This window comes from Chamaea fasciata, unplaced genomic scaffold (genome assembly GCF_029207755.1).
Source record: "Chamaea fasciata isolate MVZ Bird 193981 ecotype frontalis unplaced genomic scaffold, bChaFas1.0.hap1 SCAF_2, whole genome shotgun sequence".
NCBI classification, from domain to species: domain Eukaryota; kingdom Metazoa; phylum Chordata; class Aves; order Passeriformes; family Sylviidae; genus Chamaea; species Chamaea fasciata.
Genome location: NW_027094087.1, coordinates 86,790,260 through 86,800,781, shown reverse-complemented (window position 1 = coordinate 86,800,781; position 10,522 = coordinate 86,790,260). Strand labels below are relative to the sequence as shown.

General features: G+C 43.7%; 1 long non-coding RNA gene across 1 annotated transcript; it reads right to left on the bottom strand.

Annotated features, from left to right (window-relative positions):
* Positions 1–1,942: 1,942 nt before the first annotated feature.
* Positions 1,943–7,933, bottom strand: LOC136286054 (uncharacterized). Its single transcript, XR_010719714.1, has 3 exons — positions 7,768–7,933; positions 4,457–4,882; positions 1,943–3,955 (listed from the first exon to the last, which is right to left on the bottom strand). It is a non-coding gene; the product is annotated as an uncharacterized lncRNA (long non-coding RNA).
* Between the last annotated feature and the right edge of the window lie 2,589 nt (positions 7,934–10,522).

The following is a 10,522-nucleotide window of genomic DNA, read 5'->3' as shown; positions in this document are numbered from 1 at the left end:
ATGGGAAGAGAAAAAAGGAAAATGACAGTAGGGAGAATAAAGAGAGAGAATGAGAGGCTTTCAGACAAATCAAAAGAAAAGCAAATGTATCAAAGCACACGTATAGTGCCCATTATTTTCTGTATCCTAACTAGATCACGGTGTCTTCATTTCAGAGAGCTGCTTAGGCTTCAGAGCCATAAATAACTGCCTGTGCTCTTCTGCTGAGCCCACATGAGCAGGGGTCAATACAGTCCCTGTGAGCTAAGATCTCACCCCCTAACCCAGACAGAGGCCCTGGGCACCAAATATACTAGGTCAGTGATACTGAGAGATAGATGTGAGAAGGGTGGTCATGTTAGACAGCTCCTTTCCCCTTCTTGCTCAAAGTTACTCAGCTAATGCAAGAAGTGATCCATCCAGGAACTTTTTAAGTGTATATATAAAGTATAATGTGCAGAAATAAAGCACTCTTAAGAGAGAACCAGTAAAGAGTATATAGTATTTAAAAGAGATAAAATATTTTCAATGTAATGAATATTAAAGGACTGGAAGAAACTGGCTACCAAACAAAATGATCTTTAAATTCTGATCCTTTGCCAGGCATCTCCCACAGGGTCAGTGTGATGGGTGTCTTTTGGCTCCTGGGAAACAGCCTCTGCTCCTTCTTTGATCTTTGAACTGTTGCAGGAAGAAGAGCAAGCTTGAAAGCACAGCCCACAGGAGGCATGCCAGCTTTTCCTTTGGGAGTGAAAAAGAGAGATCCAGCCTTGGGAGCTGACACCTGGGCAGTCAGCATGACCAGACAATGATCTTGCCCACCCTCAGCTCCACACAGGACCCCCAAACCACCCTCTGCACCTCGGGTAGCCACCAGCTTGCCACAGGAATGATGACTTTGGAACTACAGGGAAAATCCCTGATGCTTATCTGAATACTTTGACACTACAGGCTATTTTATTTTTATTTTTTTCCTGAGGATTGGTGATTGGTAATTTTGCCAGTAGTGAGTGTTATGGACTGTTTAAGTAAAACTTCCTTCATTTGTCAAGCCTTATTTACATTATTTATTTATTACTTAAAAATAAAAAACTAAATTATTTCTTCACTTGAATATTTTCTCTCTAATCTTAGCTTCATAATAGAGGAATACATTTAGAATTATGTTGTTCATGTCCAACAGAAGTTTAAAATCCTCATTTAAAACTAAAGCCGTCAATTCCCTCAGAATTTGTTTACAACCTATCTTCCAACAAATGCACTGTCCTGTGAAAGAAGGGTTGAAGGACAGAGGGAAGCAGTGTTGTGACGTACTAGGCAAACAAGTTAGGTCAAAACTTTTCCTGAAATTGACTTGATTTGGCTAATAATTTTGATTGAAAAGGAACATTATTTCAAAAAAGAGAAATTATTTTCACAATATTTTCACATATTTTTTTAAAAAATTGTTCAAAAGTTATTTCTAAAGTTCTCTAAATTTAAAATGCATTTAATGAGCATTTCAATTCCTCCAAATAAATGAATCATTAACTTTGACTTCAACCCCAAATCATTTTCCCTAATTTTTTTTTTTAATTTTTCCGAGAAAGCCAATAAAATTTTATGCTTCAGGTCAATCCAAAATGAATGGGTTTTTTTCTTCAGTTTGACCAGTGAACTGAAAAATCAATTTTCACACAATTCCTCTTTAAAATGGCTTGGAACCGTCTAATTGTGCATGTAGGCAGTTACTTACTGTGTGATCTTATTACCGCTGTCCTAATTCTTGCTCTTTTCCCGCCTAGCTTTGTTGTGTTTTGTTCTATGTCAGACCATAGACTGTTGCAGTCAGGCATTTTGCTTTCCTGACATCTGAGATATGTGTGCAGGGCAATTATTCCTACACCAGTGGTACATAATCAGCACAGGGCTGGGTCCTTCACACGTCCATCAGTTCTCATGAGCATCTGGATGCCTTCCTTGTCACTGCAAGTGACATCCCCAGTACCCAGGATTCATGGTCTTCTATTTTCTCCTGAAATTAATAATTCCGTTTTACAAATTAACCATTTAACCTTTCCTATCTGGCCTGTCCACTGCCATGGAACTGGAAGCCAACTCCTGGAAGGGGACACAACAGAAGCCTTTCAAATGTCCACAGCAGAGGGAGAGCTAAGTGTTTGATTTCCAAACTGGAAAGCAGGTGAGAAGAGAAGGTTGGAAGAGTTTGGTTTCTACCTGCTCAACAATGTCAGCAAAGCAAGAACAGATTAATGAATGAGTGGTTCTTGGTGTAGATATAACTACCAGATAATTTAAATATTTCTTTATCTTTCACTGTCTTTCCCAGGGTTTTTGTTGTTTGGTTTATTAGTTGATTTTTTTTATTTTCTTTCCTTTTAAAAGAAACATGTAGTAGTGTTTTCTGGTCTCTGATTAAACCAGACTGAGTTTATTTCAGTGGACTTACACCTCGTTTACAGTGTGTCAGTAAAGGTTTCTTTGCAACATAAAAACAAAATTTTAACTGAGATTCACTGTAAAAATGCATGATTCCACCTCAAAATAAAATGGATATTTCACCTTGACCCAGACAAGCAACAGAAGCTGCCAAAAACTTACTGTAGGAAGCAGAGACAGAGGAAAAAGCAAGGTTTGATCATACACTGCCCTCAGATGACTATCAATCATCCATAAATTATTCCTATGTTGTTTAGATTTTGCTTTTTCTTTAATGATTTTTAGTGTCCTTATAAAGCACCAGTGCATCTCTCTTCATCCCAAACTAACAATGCAGTTGTAACCAATATTCCCTCAAACATGATGCATAGTCTGGAAAACATATTTCTCTCTGAAAGGGAGCTTATAAAACAAGAATCTTTCTATTTTTAAAGCATTTCCCATATATCTTCTGGACATGTAAGTCATAACTCTCTGCCTCTGTGAATGAATGAAGCCAACCAAGAATCTCTGCATTAGGCAGAGAACTGTGCACTGAAAAAACACTGGTGGGGATGAGAGTGAGTGATCAGCAGGAAGCTTTCACAGAAATCCTGATGCTAGATTGTTTTCCAGCAGCAGAAAACTACTATCCAGATCTTTGAGATCCTCGCTTAGAAGGCAAAAGATGTCAAAGATGGCCAAAGAAAAACCAACTGAAGTCCAGACTCCCCAAGAGTTTAGTTCAAAAGAAGACTTTACATTTTTGGTGTTAGTCATGGCCTCCTGAACCCCAGGTGCAGGCCACAGTCTGGCACAGAGCAGAGAGAAGGAATCAGCACCTGACAACAGGACCCCAAGGGACAACTCTGGGAGCAACAACCTCCATCACTAGCAGAAAACCACACACCATTCCACATGTAGGGAACAGACTATGGAATAAATTGTACCTACTTAATTAACTGTACTTTGCAGTTCTATATTATTAGCTTCTGAGGGCAACTGGTGCCTTGGCACTGCAGTCAGTGTGGATTGCATACACAGCCTGAACCTGCTAATTGAGCATGAGCAAGTGCACGCAGCTTGGCTGGCTGGCGGCCCAGGCTCTACCGCACAGCGAGAAAAGTGTCTCAGGGTCTTCTGCTGGACACCCAGCACAATTATGTGTGTTAGAGCAGTGCCACCTCTGTAACCTATGCAGGAGGAACAACCTGCCAAGCACTTGCTTGCTACATGACATCAGATTTGACACCTGATTTGCAGGGGCTGTGCTGGGTACAGAAGGAGGCTTCCTTCTCATCGGCTGCATTTCTAAATTTATCTGACACCCAAGTACCACCCACATTTGCCAGCTGACACCCTGCGTCAGGCTCTGCTCCCGGTTTTGTAAATTTCATTAAGACCCCAGGGACAGCCAAAGTGCAAGAGCAAACAGATCTGGGGGCCTTGTTTTGGAGTTTGGTGGTGGGTTTTGCTACTCTTCTAGGCCAGTGGAATTTAAAAAGATGAGTACATTTCTTGTGTAATGCTTGACAGATTTCTTCAACATCCGAGCTCTCTACAAAAGAAGTTTGCAGTTTAATTAGAATGGCTTACATCTAGCAACTGTATTCAGAACAAACAAAAATTAGAACATAAAGATATTTTCTTTCCTGAAAGTATCTCAAATAGGGAAGCGGGAAGAATTTATTTACACTCACACACTGTGAGTTTGTTTTAGAAGCATACTGCCAGGGCAGATACTTGTGGCTGGAGGCCAAGGGGAGACCCTGCAGGCTGTTAGACAGGGTCCTTGTTGTCCAAAGTGCTAGTGGGAAAAGGAGAGACTGATTTTAGGCCTCTGCCCAGAACCCTTTTTTCTTTATTGTGTCCCAACAGGAAAAGATATGTGAAGCCTGATTATCTTCATAGATGATTTCCTATCTTTTGAACTCCTCTTCTTGTTAAAGGTATCATGGGTAAATCACATTAGCTTTGATCTGAGCCTTTCCTAACACCCCATAAAACACAGCTTTGCATACCAGGGCAGGAACAACAGCAATAAAAGGGGTGCACTTACGTGTAGGATTTTATGGATCCATCTGCCAAGCATTTTTTCACAAGAGAAGAAACACATTATGAGTCTAAGCAGATGCCAGGTCTAACCAAATTGTTCATTGACAGCAAAACATCAAGCAATACCTATAATTGCCTGACCTGGTTGCTACACATTGGAGATGAAACTGAGGAAATCACTGATGCACTGACTCTGAGGGAGCACTTCAGGGATTGGAAATGTGAGGAGATGATGCTGAGGGCACTCAAGTTCTTTCTCTGTTTATCCTCGACCAAACATGGTCTTCACCGGCAGAGTTATCTGAGTTTCTCTGAGGATGCAGAAGAGGTAAAGATGTACACAAGATTTATAATCAGTTGAGATGTCACATTCATCCTGATCACATTCCTGACCTCTGAGAATGGCAGAGCAGAAGAATAGTCATTGCTTCTGCAAAAAAAAAAAAAAAAGAGAAATGGTATGCAGGAAAAATAAGGGCACCACTCAAGGATATGGATAAGTAAATATGACCCCACATTCATAGAATTACAGAGTTATTTTAGCTGGGACATTTGGAAGTCATCCGCTCTGATTACCTTCTCAAGACTAGTCTTGCTTTGATGTTAGTAAGTCGGACCTACTGTAGCAAGGGGGTTCAACCAGTCATAAGGGTCAACAAGGATTTTTGAGCCCTGGCAGCATCTTCTGACATCCTCAGTCCCCCCAAACACACAGAAGTTTTCTGAGTCCCTGATGAGAAGCCAGGGAGGGACAAAAGGCCCATGCAGTGTTCAAGTGGCTACATAGCACTTATTGAGCCTTCCCACTGGGATAAAACTCTTAAGAACTGGGTCTACCTCAGTTTTCCCAGCAAGTGAGGCAATCCAAGCCATGTTCAATGTTCACATACCCAGGTGTTGTTCAGAGCATGCCTAAGAGGAACTTTCTGTGAGATGGCCAATTCCCCTCTGCCTCTTCACATAGTCTGTGTTTGCTGACACAGAAGACATACTATACAAAGGTACTCTGGGGTCAAGACGTGTGAAATCTCTCTAAATGAATGTTGTTCCCACTGTCTCCTATTCATTCTTTTCCTCTCTTCTCTCTTCCCCCACTGCTTTAGCTGACGTATAGACTCCCAATATTGCATAGGAGAGGTGACCATTTGACTTCCATTTTCCCAGGCCTCCAAACACCTTCCCAGCTGCAAACACAAGGGCAGAGCATGGGCAAGCACTTGCCAGAAGGGCCCATGCCCTTAGAGAGAGACATTTTATTTGCACAGACTAAAGCTCCCCCTGCACACCTAGGTGTTATAAAAACCTGACCACCCAAACGTTTGTGCAAAGGGAATAAAGGGAGCAGGAACGTGATCAGATGGAATCACTAGCAAGCTTTAGCAAACATGGGCTCTAATTAATTTTTTCCTCCCATTGTTTACCCAGCTTTGTATGTAACTGAGAGCTGAACTGGGCTTATCAGTAATTACCAACAGTTCTGGAAACTTTACACATCATTCTGCTGTGTTACTACACAGGGTAGCGATCCATGAAGATGAGTGTCTCTACATTCATTGCTAAGCAATGCCTTACAAAAATCAAAATCTCCCCCAACCCTCTATTATGGTTGCGGCAATGAAGGGGGAAAAAGGAGGGAAAGCAGAGGGTGGCAGCGCGTCTGCTTCAGATCTAATTACGAAAGTTTCTGGGACACAGTGGCGCGCTACCTCGGCAGCAATGTCAGAAGATGCTCCGCCTGCAGCCAGACTTCTTTCCCAGCCCTGGAATTGCATTTCCCCATTCCATAGTGACACCTGCTGGGAGCAACTGAGCGGAGACTCCCCTGCTGCTCTGCTTGGCAAGGGGCTGAGCAGTGCAAAATGAAGGGTCTATGGCAATCAGGCAGATTGAGTCCCCTCCTTTCCTTACAGATTGAGCCAGGCTCTTATCAGAGGGAAAATGGATGTCTGCAGCATGATTAATGCTCAGAAACACCCCACATGAGCAGCCCCTGAGGCAAGACACTGGAGTATCAGCTGGAGGCCTGCAGGAGAAAGGAGTGAAGAATATGAGAGGGCTGTTTGCATGCGCAGGGCCAAATTTAGCCCATGTAGCAAAGAGATGAAAGCAGGGTTGAATTTTTCCCCTTTGCAGGAGCTGAAAGGTCATAAGAAAGGAAAGGTCATGTTCCACTTGCCGTTTGCTAAGAGTCTTTCTGTAAATATTGGACAGTGTAGGAAGAAAAGATCTTGGGCCAGTACCTTTGTTCTGATTCGATACGGTCATTGTGATGGCAGCCCAAACTGTAGCTTCTCTGTGCCTTCTATTCAGCTTTCCTCCTGAGAATTTCACTGTTCCTGCCCAGCATTTAGATTCCGTCATGCCTGGCATGTGGGCTGCAATGCATGCATGCAATAACCAGGGAAATGGAAAAATCTTGCCCTAACCCTGCACTTTCCTTTCCCCCTCTCGAATCTGAAGAGAAAAGACAACTCAGGAGGAAAAGTGCCAAAATGTTTTAGAAATAAACGACAGACACCAGAGTCATCACACTTTTTCTTAGGCAGGATAGTAATTTCTGTAATGTATTTTTAACCGTGAGGAGTGATGGGAGGGAAGCCACTTAAATCTAATGCAAATGAAGGATTTGTCAGTTACGCAGTTCATGTAATGTCATACGTAGAAAATGTTATAAAAGTGTAGGGATTATGGTGAGGAGAGACATTTCTAAAATTGGAGGCCTCCTTTTAGGGCTTTAGCCCCCTCACTCTTTCAGATCACTGGGAACGTTTTCCTCCAAGGAAGGGCAGGAGTCTCTCTCAAAAACTGTCACAGCTCTCTAAGCTACATGTTACTTAAGAAACTTCACTCTCCTCACTGCTACCTCTTCCAGTTTTTGCCAACTGCTGCTTCTCCTTATTTCAGTTCTCCAGTGATCCCCAACCACTTTAAGCACAGCAGGGCAGTTTCCAAATTCTTCCAGGCTATTTCCTTACTCCCTTCAAGGCAATGGCAGCTTCTGTGACCAAAAACCGTATCTAATACGGAAGCTTTCTGCTGTTTTGGTTTTAATTCCAGATTGGATTAAAGGTGCTAGAAACAGGACCATTTGTCCAGCTGATGCCAAGTTACAGGATCAGTTTATGGGCACATCTGGAATTTCTTCACAGCAGTGGTTCTACAGGGTTAATTGCACTGACCTCATTTATAAAGCACTTAGAGATTGTATGAATGAATATAAGCGTTCTTCAAAAAATCCAATGTATTATAGTTATTAATATGTATTACTCTCATGGATAATTATTTAAGCAAGAAATTATTGAAGCACCCATTTACCTCAAAAAGTAGAGCAGCACGGCAGTCACAGGAGCCTGGCAGGCTGGAAGGAACATTTAGGCCAGCATTTGGGGCCATCCTGCCCCACTAATGGTCTTGGTTGTTATTAAGGCTCCCGCGAAGGGTAAAACGTGCTTAAGCGTATTAGCCTCTGCTCGGTGAAGGCTGAAAGACGTGAGACGTTCAAAATAAACAGGGAGGCCGAGATCCCTTTAAATGGCTAAACCCTGAGCTAACAGCAAACGCTGAGCCGCGGGAGCAGAACAGCCGGGCTCTCATTAGCGCTAACAAGCCTCTTTCCCGGGAAGCGGCTGCCGGCAGAGCTGCTTTCGAGGGGAAATGAAGCCCCCCGGTGGCCGTCCGACGCCTTGCAGCCCCCGCTCCGGCACGGCTCCCGCACCGCTCCGGCACCGCTCCCGCACTTCTCCGCACGGCTCCTGCACCTCTCCCGTACCGCCCTCGCATGGCTCCCGCACGGCTCCGGTACCGCTTCCCCGCCGCTCCGGCACCGGTTCCGCACCGCTCCCGCACCTCTCCGCGTCGCTCCCGCACCGCTCCCGCCACCCCGCGCCTCGGCCCCGCTGACCCGCGGCTCTGCTGGGCACGCTGCGGGTTGGCCCCGGCCCGGCCAGCCCCACACAGCCGCACGCCCCTGGCCCACACATGCCCTCGCCAAAAATCTGGCCGCCGTCTTTCCCCGGCTCGCCGTTATGAGCGGCCAAGTGAGAGTAAGCACCTCTCAGGCGAGGGGGTTTCCGTCCTGTCTGCAGCAGGTTGCACACGGGGGACGTGAATGTCTCCCATGTTCTTACTGAGATAGACAATAAATACAAATCTCAACAAACACGACACAGGTTCTCCTTTTCACAGAGGATGAAATTGGCGGGCGTCCCAGTCTCGTAAGGGGAGAGTTTGGTTTTGCCAACCATTTCTCTTAACGCTGGAGCAGTTCAGATCAGACACTGATACAGTACAAGTCTTCTTTCCAAACTTAAAAGCCACACCTTTGGCATTCTTCACCAGCAGGATCCAGGTGCACTGAGAAGCTGGTGTGGGCCAAATGCTTTTTGTTAAATTGCTCTCTCAAAGTCCGATCTTTTTCTGTTATTGAGCAGTTTTTAGACAATTCTTGCATCTACTGCTATGCCTGAACGTAGGCATGCAGGCAACAACTGAACAGGCAGTTTGTTTGTACTGGAAAAAGGATCTGACCAAATAACCCAAGCAAATGGCTGATCAAGGAGTTTCAGATACCAAGAAGTAGGGCCTTAGCTTCTAACTGGAGCTTCTGCTTTGTACTCTCTAGTTCATTAATTCCTTCCTACTCTGACTGCAGAAGCTCTCAATTAAAATAAAGAGCCCATAGCTGATTCATGCAGTCTTCAATGGATTTGTTCATTTCACTGGAGCAGTGGAGATATGGACCAAGGGCAATCTGAAGAGTATTTCACTGCCATTGAAATATGCATAGAATTTGTTTGGGTTCTTTTCTGCAGAGAAGAAATGTCAGACATGCTTTTTTACAGCAACTCATAATTGGAATATAATTACTTAATATTCCCATACATCTGATGCAATGTTCTTATTGCAGAAAGGTTATTGAAATATTCACTGTGTGAATCACAGGTTAGACTTATAAGAGGGTCTTACGCAATAGAACCAACTGTCACCATCCTGTCTTTGAATGTGCATGTCACTGCCTTGTGACAGATTTCAATAGGATCATCTGTACAATAAGGTACTCCTAGGTTCTCATTAGAGCTAGAAAAATTAGGCTGATAGGAGCTAGTGTTTTTTTTAATCAGACTGGAACTTTTATTTTCTGATAGATACTAGAAGCAAGTGCCATGGATTGCATTCTCTGTAGATACAGAGAGTAGGCTGAAAAATCTTCCAAGGAAATACGAAACCCTGCACAGCTTTTCTGTAGTAGTGTACCAATCCAGCTAAAGAGCTACAACTTACACATACCACATTCTGTTCTGAATCCCACCAGTCTCATTTCCCCACGCACAACGAACACTAGGAAAACCCACAAATTAATGGTGTATTGTGCAACTTCAAAAACATAACAGGCATTTGGAGCTACAGCGATAGGATCACAGTACCAGTACCCTAGGCCTTGTTTCTGTGGGGAAGGCAGAGAGCATAACCCACATTATTGTTCCCCCTCTCCTTGTCTCACACACCACAGGCATAGCCACCATCAGCTGGCAGAGTACACTACTTAAACTAATTTTTTCAAGGTAGTTGTCCACTTGCACTGCTACATAGATCTATTGGAGACTGCATTCTAAGCTGTCCCACTTGTGAGTCCTGGAGCAGGTCACAGAGCTCTTCAGCCTCCTCTCAGCACCAGGCACATGCAGGACTGTTGTGTGCATGGTGCAGCACACCAGTGCCTCGAAGGATGAGGTGCCTCAAGGGAAGCTTAACACTTCCCTCACTAAAGCCTGCTTCTCAGAGAAGGCTGAAAGGGTGCTCTTGTACTGGATTATGTGATGTATGTGCCAAAGAACCAAGCTACTTAGCACTAGTCCCAGAACATACAGGAATATGCTGTACATATTGCTTTGACTAGCAACTTGTTATTTAAAGTTCAGGGCAAAGATTTAAACCCTGAAAAGATTTTTTCATAATTGCAGGGGGGAGTGGAGGGGGGAGGATGATGACATACAAAAATGGCAGTACGTCAGAAAATAGGAGTAAAAAAAGGATTACATAAAAAACTTCAGTTTCCTAATCAAGACTCACT